We start from the raw sequence: 17,295 nt of genomic DNA on the forward strand, positions 1-17,295 counted from the left end.
GTATCCATCCCACCAGATCTCCACTGCTACCACAGTCACCCAGAACAGACAAGAAAGTAGGTCTCAACCATTGTTACACATCACAAATAGCTGAGGAGCTCTTGGGAGGGTAGGGGAGAAGTTACCTAGGGCCTACCCTTGAGAATTCTGATTGGGCAGACCAGGGTCAAGCAGGTATGCTGATTAAGAACTCCATAGGTGATTCTGATGTACACCCAAGGACTTTAACCTCGGAATTAAAAGCATCAACACTTAACATTTTTTCCCTCTGTATTTTTCTTCTGATTGAGTCACACTGCAGCCCATGCAGACCCAAGGCAGGCAATAATAGATTCTGTTCCCCAATCCACAGATGAGTTACTACGTATCATGGGCTCTAATTTAATAGAGTAGAGACACTGATGAGTTCATGGCTTTGTCTCTCATTAGTCTTCTTTTGCATTCCAAGTTGTGTGTGCTTTCCATTCCATGATCAACACATAAAAATGTTTAAAAGATACCCAGGCTACTTTCTACTTTCTAAGGAAAGTCGCTTTTATGTTAGCCTATCCATTTAATAGATGCTTGATGAATGAAAGCCAGATACACCCCTCAAATAAACACACACACACACACACACACACACACACACACACACACACACACAGAAGGGGGGGGTGTCCATTACAAACAAATGTTGCCAGTTACCCTCAGAACAGAATAAAGAAATCTGTTTTGCTGTGAACTTTAAAACAATACCTGAGATGTATGCTTACAGGCAACAAGAATTTAATTATAGAGAACAACCTGAGCACAGGCTTACAAGGAGGATGTGTAGCTGTTTTACACTGACAAGAACAGGATAAAGGAGTAAGAAACACTATTCCAATGGTGTCTCTCCACCCAAAGGCTCTCTTCTGATCAGACTTTTTTTTTTTTTTGACTCAGTCTTAAAGACATGGGTCAAAAGACCTGCTATTTCCAGAACTATCTCTCAAGAGACGAAGTTCATCAGCAACTGCCTGATCTCTTGCCCAGACAGAGCCAGGTGATTATGAATGTCTGGAGCACTTTGGCCAGGAATTTAACCTCGTCTGAAACCCTCAGACTCAGGACAAGAAAGGGGCTTCCAGAGCAAAAGGATCAAGTCCAGTTTGATATGTGGCATTTTCATTTCTACATCTTTCTGTGGCTGTTCCTGCTGAGTCTTAGCTACTAATCTGCCTTACACCCTCACATGAGTTACACTGTCCCTTGGTGAGGATATTTTCAATAAATTTATTACCATCCACCCATGGTGTGGAACAGCCAGAGGCTTCATTAAAGCCAGGAAACCTCCAAGCAACCCCTTGAGGATGCAGGCCAAGGGAGGCCAGATGATTATCACTGAAAAAATCATGGAAGTTGTCTGGGCCTCAGAAAGCACCTAGCACTGGGGAGAAGCAAGATATTAAAAAGGATAATGAAATAAATAAATTAGCCTTCTGAGTTCACATAAATAGTTTGCTAATCAGTAAAAGAACAGTACAGGGAATATAGAAAGAGCACCTAGTATTTAATGGAATTTGGGTAAAATATTATACTTTCCAAAACTTACTCAAGTGTGGCAGGGAATCTATGAGCAAAAATTACTTTTCAAATGACCAAGATACCAATTTCTTCTTCAGAACCACAGAGAAGGACCCATAGAAACAAGATGGTATATCTAAATGATCCCCAACCCTGAATTCATCCTTTCCCTTCCTGAAATTGCAGATACATTTCAGCACAAACCCACTGCTCTTTTCATCAGAATGGAACCAGAGGGAGCCAATGTTGCTCCAAGCTACACACCTGCGCACAAATTAAAATATCTCCACTCACATTTCCTGTTTATCAAAAACAACTAACCCTGTGAGTGCCCTTCCAAAGCCCTCTCCTAGCTCCTACAGGGAACATTCCAGAGCCAGGAAGAGGACAGGGAGGAAGCTACAGGAGGTGGGAAGAAAAGAGTGGGAGACCACCCATGGGTCACACAAGTGACTACCCACAACAAGCCAGAGTCTGATAGCCCAACTCTTTTTTTTTTAAACATTTATTATATTTTTAGGTATAGATGGATACAACACAATGCCTTTATTTTTATGTGGTGCTGAGGATTGAACCTGGGTCCTGCCCGTTCTAGACGAGCGCTCTACCGCTGAGCCACAATCCCAGCCCCGTGATAGCCCAACTCTTATCCCTCCATCCTCTTCTGGTCTCCTAGGTTCCCTGGACCATGTTTATGTGATGAACTGATCTTTTCTGAGGGAAGAGAGATAAGAAAAAGACCTGAAGACAAAAACAGTAGGTAAATACAACCTTCCTCCAAGGCTCTTACCCCTCCTACAGACTGGACTTCACTCAGATAAAGAGCTGAGCCTTCAGAAAAACAATCTTTTGAAGGCAAGACCACAGCCAGATGGCCAATGGCTCAAAGAAGGTGCTGGAAGTAATCAAGGTGCCAGTCCTTAGCCATGGGGCATGTGACTATAGCAAACACTGAGCCTTCAAGTATGCACATAAAAATAACCTGAGACAGGAAGACAAAATTGAGCATGTGAACACTGTAGAGAATCTGAGAGTATCTTCTAATTATGCAATATGCATGTTAACCACACAGAGAGTTACTGTAACTTCTGGGTTGGATTATTATAGTATGTGCTCTATTCTTGAGGCATCAAACGAGTAAAGCCAGTGAAGAAGCAGCAGCCAAACTGCCAAGTGGCAAGGAACATAAATAGTACCTTGTGCTGGGGTCTGCATTGACCCATGGCTGTCTTCTTGCCTTATAGTATATTTGAGATCAAACTTTAAATTATGGAGTCCCTCAACAACGTAAGCCGTCACTCCTTGTAAATACCACACCACTTGAGATCAAACAAGATTGTGTGGACAATGTTCAGGTTCCATATGCAGACAGAAGGGCCATGTGGACCTGCATGTGCCTCAATCCCTGCTCCCCTGAACCGGTTGCATCCTCCTCTTCCTCAAGGCAGAGGTGTACTATATTTCTTTAAACTAGACACAGTGGCTGGTTATTTTCTACCTACTGGTCACTACTGCTATTTCACGTTAATTAAATATAATTGCTTTATATACACTTATGTGGGAGCAAATGTTTCTATCACGATGGGGTGCAATAATCCACCGTGTAATTGTGCAAACATAAGCACATTGCTTTGTGCTAGTACCTGACAGAGCAGCACATGGACCAGAACAAAGCAAACTGCAGGTGCACTCAGGAAGCTGCCACCAGGGAACTTGCATTCCCATGTAAGCATCTTAGCAAGTCTCCCAGGCAGAACAGCTAAAAAAGAGCCAAGGACTCTAGGAGACTTACCTATGTCCTCTACCCTTTATATCAAAAGCAGCAAGTTTAGCTATTGGCAAGGGAGGGAGCCAGTTTGGCAACAAAACACAAGGGACTTGGATCCCAGCCTACTTCTAAATAACACAAATAGATAAGGAATTAGGTGATTAGAGACTATACTGCCAGCAGGACTAAATATCAGCTCCTCTGGGAATGTATCCGTGGTAAGAATGTTCTATGGTGGACTGCAGCATAACTTGCCCAAGGGCTACCTCTGATCTGAATGGAACTGCTCAGACTTTCTACTATAAGGCAAATTTTCATTTTAAGAAAAGATATAATGATAAAAATTGAAGATAATTTATATCTCCAAAAATAGCTGGGAACTGAATAAATAAATTATAGTATGTCCATATTATTAAAAGCTGCACAACTATTACAAAACATGACCAGGGAAGCTGGTGAAAAGGCCAAGAGAAATTAACAGTGGTGATACTGCCTCTGGGTAATGGGATTTGAGTAATTTATATTTTCTTCCTTAAACTTTCCCAAATCTATAAAACAAATGGTACATTTGTAATCAGGAAAAATATTCGAAAATAGAGAAATGTAAAGATGAACGCCAAAACACAAGCCACATATCTAATATGAGCTAATGTATGAGAAGAATGAAATTAAACTGATAATGAACTGTCTAGAAACACAGGGCTCAGGAACCTGCACAAAAATGACTAGCGTTAAGACTGTTTAAAAAGGAGAATCCAATTTCTTCATAGGTTATTAGTCTGACTGTTCTAAACAGTGAAATTATTGCTAGGAAAACTTCGCACAGGAGAAAAGATTATTTAAAGAGATACAGTGGACTGGGGAGATAGCTCAGTGGTAAAGTACTTGCCTAGAATGCACAAGTCTCTAGATTCAATTCCCAGCACTGCAAAAAAAAAAGGAGAATGTTGTGTGTATACACACACACACACACACACACACACACACACACACACACACACATATATATACACACACATACACACACGTGTGTGTGTATGTGGGGGGGAGGGCGAAAGAGTGGATCCACTTATGGGGTTAAATACCCATTAGAAAAATAAACTACAGTAAAATAAATCATGGTGCCTCCAAAAATGGTTGCAGGAAACATTTTAATTTTGTAAAAATGTTGAAACAAGAAAGTACATATTGCAATAATGAAGAAAAGCAGTTAAGGTTCTGGCAGATTCAGGAATTCTGAAAAACAGGAGTATGCGGAAGTCTACCCAATAGTGGAAAGGGCCACCAACCCACTCTAGCAACATCCAAGTTCATGCAGCACATTCGGAAGTAATTAAAATCCCAGTTCCTCCATTTAGCAGAGAAGAGACTGTGAACAAATTACAGAATCACCCCAAACCTCTGTTTCCTCACTTGTATAACTGGAATGGGGAAGGATTAAATAAGATGTCCAGGGCCTTGTGCCCTGCCTGGGCCATGCAGGTACCCAGTGTTGCCACAGCGTTTTTCAGTGTCTAGCCACCTCTTTTCTTCAGATGCTATAAATAATAAACAAACTTCCTCCACAAGAAAGAGAATGCCCTTGGCTCATCAGAACATTCTTGTCTATCTGGCAGTTGGAATTCGCATCATAAATTAATAAAACCACAAACTGACTTTTAAATCACATCTTTGTGTATTTATTTAGCATAAATCAGTTCATCAGTCTAACAGTCCATATTTCTCAGCCTGTAGGGCTCAGAGCTGGTCCTGAACAGAACTGAGCAGAAAACCTACAGTGAGCCCTTAACAAAGGACAAGTTCCCTCCTCCTCAGTCTTAATACAGAGCCACAGCCTAACGCGTACCCTGCATGGCCTCCTTTTGTGCACCAATCACTATTCAGGAGGCACCTGAGGATTTGCGGGGCTATGTCCTGAACTGCTGACTTCTCTCTAGACACTGCATTTTCTCCCAACCATTGAAAGGTTTCTTGTACATGCCAGAGGCAAGCTCATTCCTTAACCTATACTCTATTCTCTGTTATACGCAACTCAGATAGTAGAATTGCACAAGAGGTATGAACCCTGATGCAACAAGGCACCACTTCAAAGACTCTCTCTTGTAATCAAAAAGTGAAATTCATCCTGGAAGTCACAAATACCATGCCACCTCAGCATCAGCTTAAATAGCAGGTTATGAACCCTAAGAAACTCTACTCTCCCCTACAGAGCCTTGGCCTCTGAAGAAGAATTCTCCTGTCTCCATTAGGTAGAATCCTCTGCGACCTGGGGGTTCACACAGGAAACAGCAGAGATATCATTGCATCTAAATCTGGCTAAGAAAAATGGCACATCAGAGACAAAATCCTGGAAAGATAGTTTTGGTAAGAAGTCCCTAACACTTCCACTCCTAAGAGCAACAACCTAAAACAGTGGTTCTCAAGCTGAAGTGCCTGGCAGTTGTCAAAAATGAACAGTCCAGGCTCCAATCAGAGTGATCGTCACACAAATAGCTTAGGAACTACACCCTAAGAAAAACTGACCTGGCTTCTACTTTAGACCAGAAGTAGTTCATTGTGAGAACCAAAGGACACAAGGATATGCATCTGGCTAGGGTTTAGAAGAGAAGGAAGAGAAATTACAAGACAAGGCACAGGCAGTCAGTGGCAGACCCCGAATACACACTGCAACTCTGCTGTTCAATCAAAATATATGGAACCAACAGAGATCCACTTAATCTTTGTCCTCAGAGTAGTCCTGTGTAAACCCAGAAGGCTTGCAGCTCATTTGTCGCAAATGAGAAGCAATAATGTCGGGCAGCCATATTTGCAGTGAATCTAACAGTTAACAATCAAATGATTTGCCCTTGTAGAACCTGGCATTAGGGGATACCTCAGAAGTGTACATATGAGCATCATTTTCCTAGCAGGGAAAGGGACAGAGGTAAAAGAGAGATATACCAAGGTCAAATAGGAGCCAGAAATAGCAATGAGTCCTCATTCTCCAGCTTCAGAACTTCAAGTCAGTTCTTGATGCTAAAAGATCCCTCAGTTTATCCACAAACGACTGGTTCCAGGACCTCCCTGCAGATAACAAAGTCTCCAGATGCTCAAACCCCTTATACAAAAATGGCATTGTATTTGCATTCCCATTGCTCAAGGAATAAATGACATGGGGGAAGAAGAAGAAGAAGAAGAAAAAAAAAACTCTGGGGCTAGAGATATAGCTCAGTGGTAAAGCACTGGTCTAGCATGTGCAAGAACCTGAGATTCGATATTCAACATCCCAACAGAAAGAAGGGGGCGGGGGAAGAAGAAAAAGAAGGAAAAAGCCTATACATTTCTAATAAACACACAAATTTTTTTCTCAAAAAAATAATTCCAATTCATGGAATCCTTGGATACAAAAGGCCAACTGTATGTAAGTATGTATATGGGAATCAAAACTGCTTCCTGATGATTTTATGTACTCCAAGTCTCATGCTGAATTAAGAAGATCAGTTACCTCTACTACCACAAGAGGCTTCATATCCCTGAAGTAACCAGACCAGCACATTACAATTAGGAAAAAAAGACAGTGTCAACAGCGAAAAAGGGAAAGAGAACTAAGTAACTTTCTCGGTCTCTTGTATTAATCCTAACAAGGGAAGAAGAAACCAAAAAATGTATCTGGAGAGGCAATTGTTGAAGGCCTGCTTCCTCCCACAACACCAAAAAAGTAAACCTGGCAGTCTCTCAAAGAGAGGAGTTTTGAACCTCTCACCATTAATGATAAACTCCAAGACTGAAACTTGACATCACAAACAAGCCAGAATGAGAAAGCCCTGCCACCCATGCTGACTCGTTTAAAGGCAAGACTCCCCAGCAATGGTGAGGGGGGCTTCTTCAAATCAGTATCTTTGAAATTTGAGATACAGATTTAGAGATTTTACCAATTGAGACATCAACTGATATGAGATATTCCAGGTTCAGAAGAATATTGGTCTTAAGTTAGATAAATATAGCTTTTGAGAACATGGCTGCATTTAATAAACAGATTAAATGATGCTGTTCAATAAAACTAGAGAGAACAACGTAGTTTTGTCCATGTTTTAAGTAGTGAATTCAGGTTCAAGATGCCACTCTTTCTAGCTGAACCCACAGCAAGACCCCTAAAGGGCAACAGTCAATTTCAACAATACTAAGCACTCATTCATTTGCAGACTCACACAGCATCCAAAACGCAGCACAAAAAGATTTTAAGAGCAACACAAAACAAGGGAGAGACAGGGTAGCAATAAGCTCCTTTGTAAGGTCTACAGTAACAAGAAACAGAATGACCAAATTGTGTTGGCCAGGAATGACCCTAATTCAAATCAATGTTTACAAACTCCCTCTGTACTCCAGGAGGGAAGGTAGAAGTACAAGGAGTCACAGAGCAGGATAGGGAAGGGGATTCAAATAAATCTAAATGAAAACAAAAGTAGCAAGAGCACATATCTAGACTCTTACAAGTCAGAAATATTTGCAAATCAAAACACAAAGCAAAAAAGCAAAACTTTTGAGAATCAGGAAGTGGGGAAAGGAAGGCAGAATGGGGCCACAAATCTCCCAATTCACCAGCTCTGAGGTGGACACAAGGGCATGAAGAGAGCATGGTCCCACCAGAGCCCATTTGAGTATATTCCTAGACAAAGAGAGACACTTGAGCACAATCAGCTTCAGCTTTCAGTCTTCTTTTCTTACTAGGTGACACAGGTGCGATATGAAAGGATGTGGGATTTTATTACTCTGAATTTTCAGTCTGTCATCTTCCATCGACAATATGGGGTCCCATGGGACTAAAGTAAATCTTTCAGGATTGAGACATTATCTCTTCAATTGCCCAATGATTGTCCTGCAATACCTGGTAGATATCGACTCATAACAATGGGCCCAAACGTTACAAACTGAAAGAGCTTGATGGCTTCTCAACCAAGGAGCCTACATCTCCCTGAATTCTGCTATTACCCAGTCCTAAAGAACCATAACTTGGAATGCAAACAGGAGTGTCCAGGCTGAAGGAACCAGTAACTTTTGTAAGAGGACTAGAAGTGGGTAAGAGAAAGAGAAGCGAGGCCACAAAATTTAAAAGCAAGGAGACGGCCACCCTGAGCAAACTGCTAAGGCAAACCAGATTAGGGCTCAAACCTGGCTCATGTGGCAGCAAGGAACTTTAGATATTTTCCTGAGAAAAATCCTGAGCTGGTGGCTTAATATACACTGAAAGAAATAGCAAAGCACTGGGATAACTTCTTTCCTCTTCATAAGGAAGAAGAAATGAATAGAATAAGCTGCTTTGAGTGATGTCAAGTCTCTCTCTTCTTAAAGTACAAACTGGCCTAATAATTTTGGATGTCCCAATGGCCAGACCAGCAAACGGCACTGTCTGCCAATTCTGCCATGCAGAACACAGTGCACTCCCTCGCAGCAGCAGCTGCAGTAAAAGGTAAAGAGGGTCCAATAAGAACAGGGCGGGCACCACATCCACAGGGGCTGGGCCTCAAGCCAGAGCCTGAGGAAGCAGAGGCTGAAAAGGGAGCCCTAGGCACGTGGCACATCAGCAGCCCTCCACACAGCTCCACCTACAGCTCTTGCAAGCTTGTCAGTCTAAAACAAGCCCCTCCAGCTGGAGAAGCAGATGCTAAAGGGAGCTCCATATGAATAAGAATGTGGCTGTTTCCTAATTGCAGCTCACCTTACAAAATGAGAGTCCAGACTTCCTCCCAGTCTTGCTGATAATGATGAGAAAAATGTCCAGGGAACAGTCCAGTGGAAGAATCGGACCACCAAGTGTACCCTGCCCATCCTGCACCCTTAAAGTTATGAACAAGGAATAAAGCTGGCCAATGAGAATGCAGTGAGACATTATATAACAATTACTCAAGTATCAACTATGTGCTAGGCAGCTAGATAGCAACAGATCTGAAGAAATGAGAAATTTACTTGACCCAGAAAAATTAAACTGAGTAGAGGAGAGGGAAAAAGGCAGAAGGGGGGTGGGGAGGATATTTAAAGGCAGAAATTAGAAACTATAGGCATCCAATGTGGATGTCTCCAGAATCATCAGTTCAGCAGAAGCCACCAAATTCTGGCAGCCAACATCTAAACCCAAAAATGCAACAGATTCCCCCACATAAAGGGTATATTCTTTAGTCTCACTCAGAGCCAACACAGTGAAACAAAGATGAAGGGAATTACAAAACTAATTATATTATAGCAGAGAAATGAAAAGATAGGGAAAACAAAGTCTCCAGAAAATGTCTTCAAGCCACACTGCACAGAGATTCTACTTAGAATCTCTATTAGAAATAGTACCATACCCATTTGCCACCAGTAAGATACTGAACCAGGCAAAGACATCTACAGCCCAAAACAGGCAGGTATACAGTAGAGGATAGATTAAGAACTGTAAGACTGTGAACTACCCATAAATTGGCCTCAGATTTTCAAAGAAAGGCTGAAATGAAAAGTGACATCAAAAATATGCCTAAGCAATAGGCCTGTCATTTGCTAGGGAAAAAAGCAAGCATCTGTGTCCTTCAGCTTCCCCTTCTAGTCTGAGTTCTGAAAAGCCTTTGCTGAAACAGTAGCATGAACCAACGCTGTCTTCTCCATAATCCATCATCCCATCTAAAGTTCACCTGCTGGCCTCAACACCCGCTGGTCAGGATCAGACATTAGTCCCTAAATCTATAAACACCTTACTAATAAAAATAAGTTCCCAGAACCATAAGGGCCTATAATACATGAGGAACTTAAATGTGTGGTTTTTGAACTGAACAAAATTCTCCCAGTCCAAAGCTAATTAGCCCACCAAGGAATGAAACCTACAGCCCTGGCCTGCAAAAAAATGCAAAGCACTGGCTGACTGCACTAAACTTGCCTTGAATATAAATGTTATGCAAAATAAAAAATTTTTAAAAAAGTAATTTATCTAAACACAGTGTAGGTAGCTCTGCAATCAGTGTCTCATAAATAAAGAGAGAAAGATGAAGGGAAAGCTCTCTAATTGATTTTAAAATTAGTTCCAGCAAAGAAATAATCTGACAACCAACAAGGTCGACCACAGGAGGGGAAAAAACATATAGCCCTAAGTAAAAAAGTCCACATAAACACTTCAACGAATCAAAATACACAAACTACTATGAAAGGAAGATATTCAGAAAAGCCTGAATAATAGTAAAGGTGCTAAAACAAAACCAACTGGGGACCAATCTTCAAAGGCACTTAAAACCCTGAAATTAATCCCTCTGTTGGACTGAGCCCAATCTGTGCTGTGCTATAAGATACATTATGAAGAACACCACCATGAGGAGAGGCAGGGTTAGTCAACGCAATGGCAGCAACTAGTAAACTGGGAGTGGGAAAGAAGAAGTGCTACAGAACACTATGTGTGTCCAAGCCAGCAAAACTAGCAATCCAATTCGGAAGCAGAAAAAAACAAGAGTGCAGAATCTCTCTCCTTGGACTATTAGACACCAGGACACTGGCACCAGCTAATATGGCGTTATAAAGCAATCAAGGAGATGAGATGTGGATTTGGGTGAGGTGGCAAAATGGCTGCCCACTCAAAGGCAATATATGGAACTAGTTCTGATACCTCAGCAGATAGTTCGATTTTAAACACTTGAAAAATGCCTAATGTACTCACAGCCCTCTGCAAAATTCTGAAAGGGGCTACGACAATGATATAACCATACCACTCCTGGCCTCAGCAGACTTGAGACTTCACAATGGCAAGTAGGTGTGCACATAAATAAACAGTACTTACAGGATGTGATGGAGAAGGGAAAGACTATGTGTATGGAAGTCTCGGGCCTCAAGGGGCTGTGAAGAAAGACAGTTGCCCTAGAACAGCAAGGATGTTAGATGGTCACAGGAATATGATGGTGCCATCAATTCCAGAAACAACAGAGAATTACTGCAGCTCGGAGGACTGAGAAGAGGCAAGAAATATGAACATACAGCACAAGGAAGATTTAGATAAATGAAAAAATGTAGAATTGTGTGATAGTGATGATTAAAGGAACAGAAGAAAGAGAGAGATGGATTGAAAGAGGTAAATGCACAAGGTTCAGAGGATTAACCACCAAGACCCACTAGGAGATTGTTAAAATCCCACAAAAATTATTTGAAAGAGAGAAGCAAGATAATGGGAAGCGGATATAGAACTAAAGGAAATATAATTTATAATAGGAAAAAGAAAGCAAATCAAATGGCAACAAGATAGGCACATGCTGTCTTCTCCAGTTTAAAATTCACTTAAAAGGATCAGTGGAATATACTTTTTAGGAAAGTGCTATCTATCTAGATACTCAATGTCTTGACCTCATCACAAGGAGTCAGGCTTGGCCCCAGTGACCTCTCCAGCTAAAGAGCAGGTCACAGGGATATTTTAAGTGATGGCACTTAGATTTTAATCTTAGAAAACAGGACAAACACATTCTAGAATCTTAAATAGGTGAGCAAAGACCCACCCATAATCTCCTAATAGTAATTTTTTTCTGTCTTCTAACAAAGGAGATTTCAAGTGTTCGACTCAAAAATACTCAGATCAAACAAATATGAAACTGGTACAGAATGCCACTGCCAGCCCTGACATATTCTATGTCTTTTGATCACATTGCTGCAGTCCCCAAATCTCTCCATTGGAAACCGGTGAAATGCTATATCCATTTCAAAGAGCCTTTGCTTTTCTCCAAGGTCCTTAATGCCAAGCTAGAGTCCCTCTCTAATTTGCTATTTGCCTTATGCTCTAGTCACAAGTGAATGATCACAGTCAGGAGGTTTATTGGTTTGCCCCTACTTTACTTAGGGACTTCCAACCCCACAGCTTTTTGTTGGTATTCGTTCAGTGGCAGCATCGTCTGCCTGAGGGTCCAGAGGGACCAGTCATCTTGCTTTCAGAAATCTAAACTAGAGGGAATAGGTTGAGAAGTGCTTTTAAACATACCTAAATGGCAAAGCACCCTGGGGCCCTGTACAAGGAATGGAGTTATCAGAATCCGAAGCAGCCTTGCCTCTTACAAAAAGCCCTGAAGAATCCCAGGGCATCACTGATAATGCACCTACCTACAGCTCCTCTCTCTACCAACTGCCTGCTCAGGAAACCCAGGCCTAGGAGACAACTCCCAAAAATGAAGGACTCAGGGAGATGGGGCAGATTGCAGCTTTAATAAATCGAGTTCTTTAGTGCCCAGGTCTGAATATTTAGAGGCCCTGGGGTGAAAGAACCTTTGTGAGTTCGAGTGAGTTCATAGGGAGGAGGCTGAAAGACAGGGTGAATGAAACTGAATAGGCATTGATAGCACCAGACTGGGGGGGGGGGGGCCCACAGGGCAAGAGGAGATGACATCCACACCCCCCAGAGCACTAAACTCAACTACTGGAGGGGGCAGGGGAGATGGCACACAGAAATAGACACAGAGCCAGAGAGAGAAGGGAAGAAAGGAGCAAGGAGGGGAGAAAGGAGTTTGAGAAAAGGCCCTGCAGCTGAAAGCAAACTTTCAACACTAAACATTTGGGGGTTGGGTAAATTATGTACCTGTTTTCAAGGTAAATTTCAGCTCCAGTATCTCTTTACCAACTATAATAGCACTGCCAGAGCAGACTTCATGGGGGAATAAGTCAGCCCCTTCATCAGATGCCTAGGGGCTGTTTCCTTTGTCATTAACACTCTAAGTGTAACACAAAGTCCACAGCAGCCCTGGGCAATAGAGCACTAGGCTTTCCAGTTTCAGATCAAAGCCAAGCGCTCCCTAGGAAGTCCTGAGATTGCACAATGTGCTACCTCCTTCAAGGCAGAAGCTCAGAAAACCCATAGCCTTTCTCCAAGACTTAGCACTTATTTCTTTATGGCAAACAACTGGATAAAACAAGCCCTTCCTTTAGAGAAACCCTGATGCATGTCTGGGTTCACAAGAGCACCACATGTGAGTGTTCCCCACTGCTTTCAGCCTGAAGGAGCAAACGTCCAAGAGTCCACAATGGATTCACCCTAAGTAATCTAGAAACGATAAACACCACCTGACACATCCCACTAGAATCCTCTGAGGGAAATACCGCACACTCCTGCTTGGAACTCTTCCATTATATTTTCCATCAACACAAAGGGTCAGAAACTACCTGCAAATCTTAGGTAACACTGGAAAGTAGGTGCCCTGGTGAGAACTACTCCTTTGATCAGTGTTTTGTCCAAGTACTTTCTCTGGCTCCAATTAGAAAATAACCCAAAAGGGGGAGAAGAAGTATACAGTTAGCCTTGGGCAAAACCTTGTCTTCCTGTATAATTTAAGAGAAATGAACCTGTCTTTGTGGGCCAAACAGAAAAATCCAATTTGCCCTATTATCCCCCAAATTTATAGATGTCTCACAGATCTATATTAGTTGATGATAGGCTACTAGAGTTTTTAGGGCATAAGGAAGAGAAACTAAAAGAATATCCTCACTGCTTTCTTGAAAGGCAAGCCCCATTAGGTCCTCATCTAGGAGTTCATAGGGAGGCCTTTCCCACAGCGGGAATCTCTGCATACCATCTGCCTGCGCTTGAGGGTGATCATGCTGAAGATCCCCTTCTTTACCTAATCTCCTCCAATTCCTTAATCTGCACCCTCTCCCACTTGGCTCTTTGGTTTAGAAAATGCTCCAATACCATAAAAGCTATCAGGTTATATTTTGCTCCATTTCAAAGCCAATGACCCCTAAAAAACACCCAATAATTAGAAAGTAATCTCCCAATTGTTTGTTTCACAATCCACACCATCCATCACATATCTTTATCTCCAAATAATCTTCAAGCACCCTATGTTTCTGCATCATTTCCAATAACCAAAACATACCCTCCAACATTTTCCTTGGAGGTTCTACCAGCCCTATCATAACTAGGGCAAGCACCTGTTTTCAGCGAGCTATGTCTTTCATGAGGGCACCAGGCCAAAGAGACAAACAGAATAGAAACTGACATGCACCTCCGTTCCATTTACCAAGTGCCCTAATGTGAGGCTCCCTGGAGGAGGGGACACCCTTCTCTAATTTGCAGAAAGATGCCATATGAGCTAACAGAGGTCTTGGCCCTAACATCTCTGCCTTGAACACTTGATTGGGCCCCCTTGTAGCCACAAGAACAGATGGGACGCAGTAAGGGAAACCAGAAACCCACGACTCCAAGGGGATGCCTAATGCCAACTCTTTCCATGTATATGGTTATAGCCACACTGGGATCTCAGGTGATCTTTCTTCCTACACCCACATTATAAATCTCTGTTAACTTTAAATTAAGCATAGAGGAGAATCTTTTTTGTTTGTAACATTTTTAGTTGTAGATGGCCACAATAACTTTATTTTATGTACTTATTTTTATGTGGTGCGGAGGGTTGATCCCAGTGTCTCGCACATGCTAGGCAAGCACTCTACCACTCAGCTATAACCCCAGCCCCTAGAGGAGAATCTTATACTCACAAATTATGAGCCCTTTGGAAAAGCAGAAAGGCAAGTACTCTGAATCCTCTAGTGTGAAGAGGAAGCACTGGCACAACACCCACAGTTCTCAAGCATCACACCATTCTCCCCCAGGGCCATGGTCAATGAAGGCTTATCAAAAGAAAAACCAGAACTCCTTGCTGCAGATCAGTTTTGATCTGTTATGACCTTCTTGTACAAATGCAAATTACTTTCATATCTTATGAATTCAAACCACCAACACAAGAGTTCTTAAATCCAAACATGCCATTTCCTGGTTTAAAATTCTTCAAAACCTAAAAGGCCTGGCATAGAAAGATTTCAACACATGGCCCCTGACTGATTACCAAGTCCATTTCTTACCAATCCCTAATGTTAAACTATATTCTATTTAGTTGTACAAAATTACTTGCAGTTCATTATATGGCCCACATTCTCTCTCCCTTCCTGAGTATTCTGAGATGTTTACAGGACATATTATTATCTGGCCCTAAAATTTCATGTCACAAGGTGACATACCAGTCACACACCATCATCCACAATGGGCATATGTCTCGAGTCCCCAAAATTCACCCAATTATTGTCATGGCTGCTTGCCGGGTCATGTTTTCCCATACTTTCACCTAGCTAGTTCTAAACATCCTTCAGGAGTTAAATGTCACTTCCACAAAGAAACCTTCCCAGATAATGCACTCTCCCTGAACTGGAACTTTTTTCTCCACAGCCCATGACATAAATGAAAGTACTGGTTGATTACGAGCTGAACTTGGGAATTTCTAGAACTGTGCTGTCCACAACAGTAGCCACTATGCTTATGTAGCTTTTGAGTCCTTGAAACATGCTAGAAGGAATTGAGATATGGAACAAGTATAAAATACACAAGAGATTTCAAAGACTTAGTTTTTAAAAAGGCGCGGGGGGGGGGGAACTATCTCATTAATGTTTTAACATTCATTAAATGTTGAAATGATATTTTGGATATGCTAAGTCAAATAAAATATATGAAAGGTAATGTTAATAAAGTTTTTAAATGAAGCTACTTGAAAATTTTAAGTAACAAAACAGTCTGGCCTACGTGGCTCACTTCATGGATCTACCAGACAGTGCTGCCTGAAGTACCCTCCCTCCCACTTGCTAACTTGAGTACTTCAATGTATAGTAGTTGTTCTAGAAAACCTTCCAGTCCACCCACCACATCTGGGTTCTCCAGGGTGCCCTCCACCATCGTATTGAAGGTGTATTATATTACCTTATTTCTTATGGGACCCTGCAGTACACTAATGAACAAATAATGGAAATCATTCTTATTTCCCTCAAAAGCCGTATGTTATAGACTGTTATAGCTAAGCCTTACTTCAAACTTTTTAAAAATGGAGTATGCTCTCAGGAGAGAATACCAAAACAAAAGAAAAAAGAGGTAACCCACCTCAGTAGGGAACACAAATTATATAATCAAGGTCCTGCCCAAATTAGGAAATATATTCCAACAACTTCTCATCAGCCTTTAGGTTAAGGGAAATCCATCTTTCACTCACTGAGGAGCTTCAACAAAATCCTAGAAAAACTTAAAATTCTCAGTGGGTTAGGTTTTTCTTTGAAAACCCTGCAATCACCCTACCTAAGCTACAAAGACCACCCCTTGCCCTCCTAAGACTGCTTAAAATTCAGCTACATAGTCTACATTAACATAATGCTTTGGCTGATGATGCAGGCACAAAAATTAACGTTCAAGAATTTCAAAGTTGTGGTTGCTGTGGGAACCTGAATTCCAACTGTAGGGCACAGATGCAGAATTGTGGACTACTCCCAATACTGATAAAATTGGAGATGTATATTTACTCTGTGCAATGAGGCACAGCTACAGTTACTGAAAAAACCTCATTTTGGCATTTCTAGGCTTTCATGCATTTAAATTCTCAACCTTATCACAATACTGTTTGCTGCATTAAATTGTCTCCTCTATAGAGAAAAAAAAAAAAAGAGAATGAACTGATTGGCCAGACATTCAAATCACCCATCCTGGATGTGTTTTTATGCATGATCTGATTCAAAAGACAATCATGATATTTTTATTTTACTCTTATGGGCTGTCTATAAACTCTCACATAAATGAAAACAGGGTATGAATTTCAACTTGTGAATGCACCATGACATGTATATGTGCAAAACATTGGAAAAGCTAATTTTACATCTTTAGAACTACAAAAGGGGATAAAATAAAAAGAGAGAGTCAACAGCACTGACTTCAATCACGATATTTAATTTCAGAAAACTGTCCAAATAATGAGTCTGGTGGCTCTCACCAAAGACCTAGTCCCATAAATAGTGAAGAAAGATACTGTAGTTACCAGAGGTAACAGGAGTGCAAACAATGTCTGTAAAACAGATGTACCAAACCTAAGAAAATGTTCAACCTCATTCCTTATCCTCAATCTCTCACAACTTGGAAAGAAAATAACTACAAAATTTAAAACAGAAAAAAAACTGACAAGCTACATGCTGACTACTAACTCCTAAGAGTT

General features: G+C 41.4%; 1 protein-coding gene across 1 annotated transcript in view; it reads right to left on the reverse strand.

Moving 5' to 3' along the window:
* Snd1 (staphylococcal nuclease and tudor domain containing 1) overlaps positions 1 to 17,295 on the reverse strand; it is a 410,467-nt gene that overhangs the window by 325,432 nt on the left and 67,740 nt on the right. The window lies entirely within an intron of this gene.

Source organism: Ictidomys tridecemlineatus, chromosome 2 (assembly GCF_052094955.1).
Source record: "Ictidomys tridecemlineatus isolate mIctTri1 chromosome 2, mIctTri1.hap1, whole genome shotgun sequence".
Classification (NCBI taxonomy): Eukaryota; Metazoa; Chordata; class Mammalia; order Rodentia; family Sciuridae; genus Ictidomys; species Ictidomys tridecemlineatus.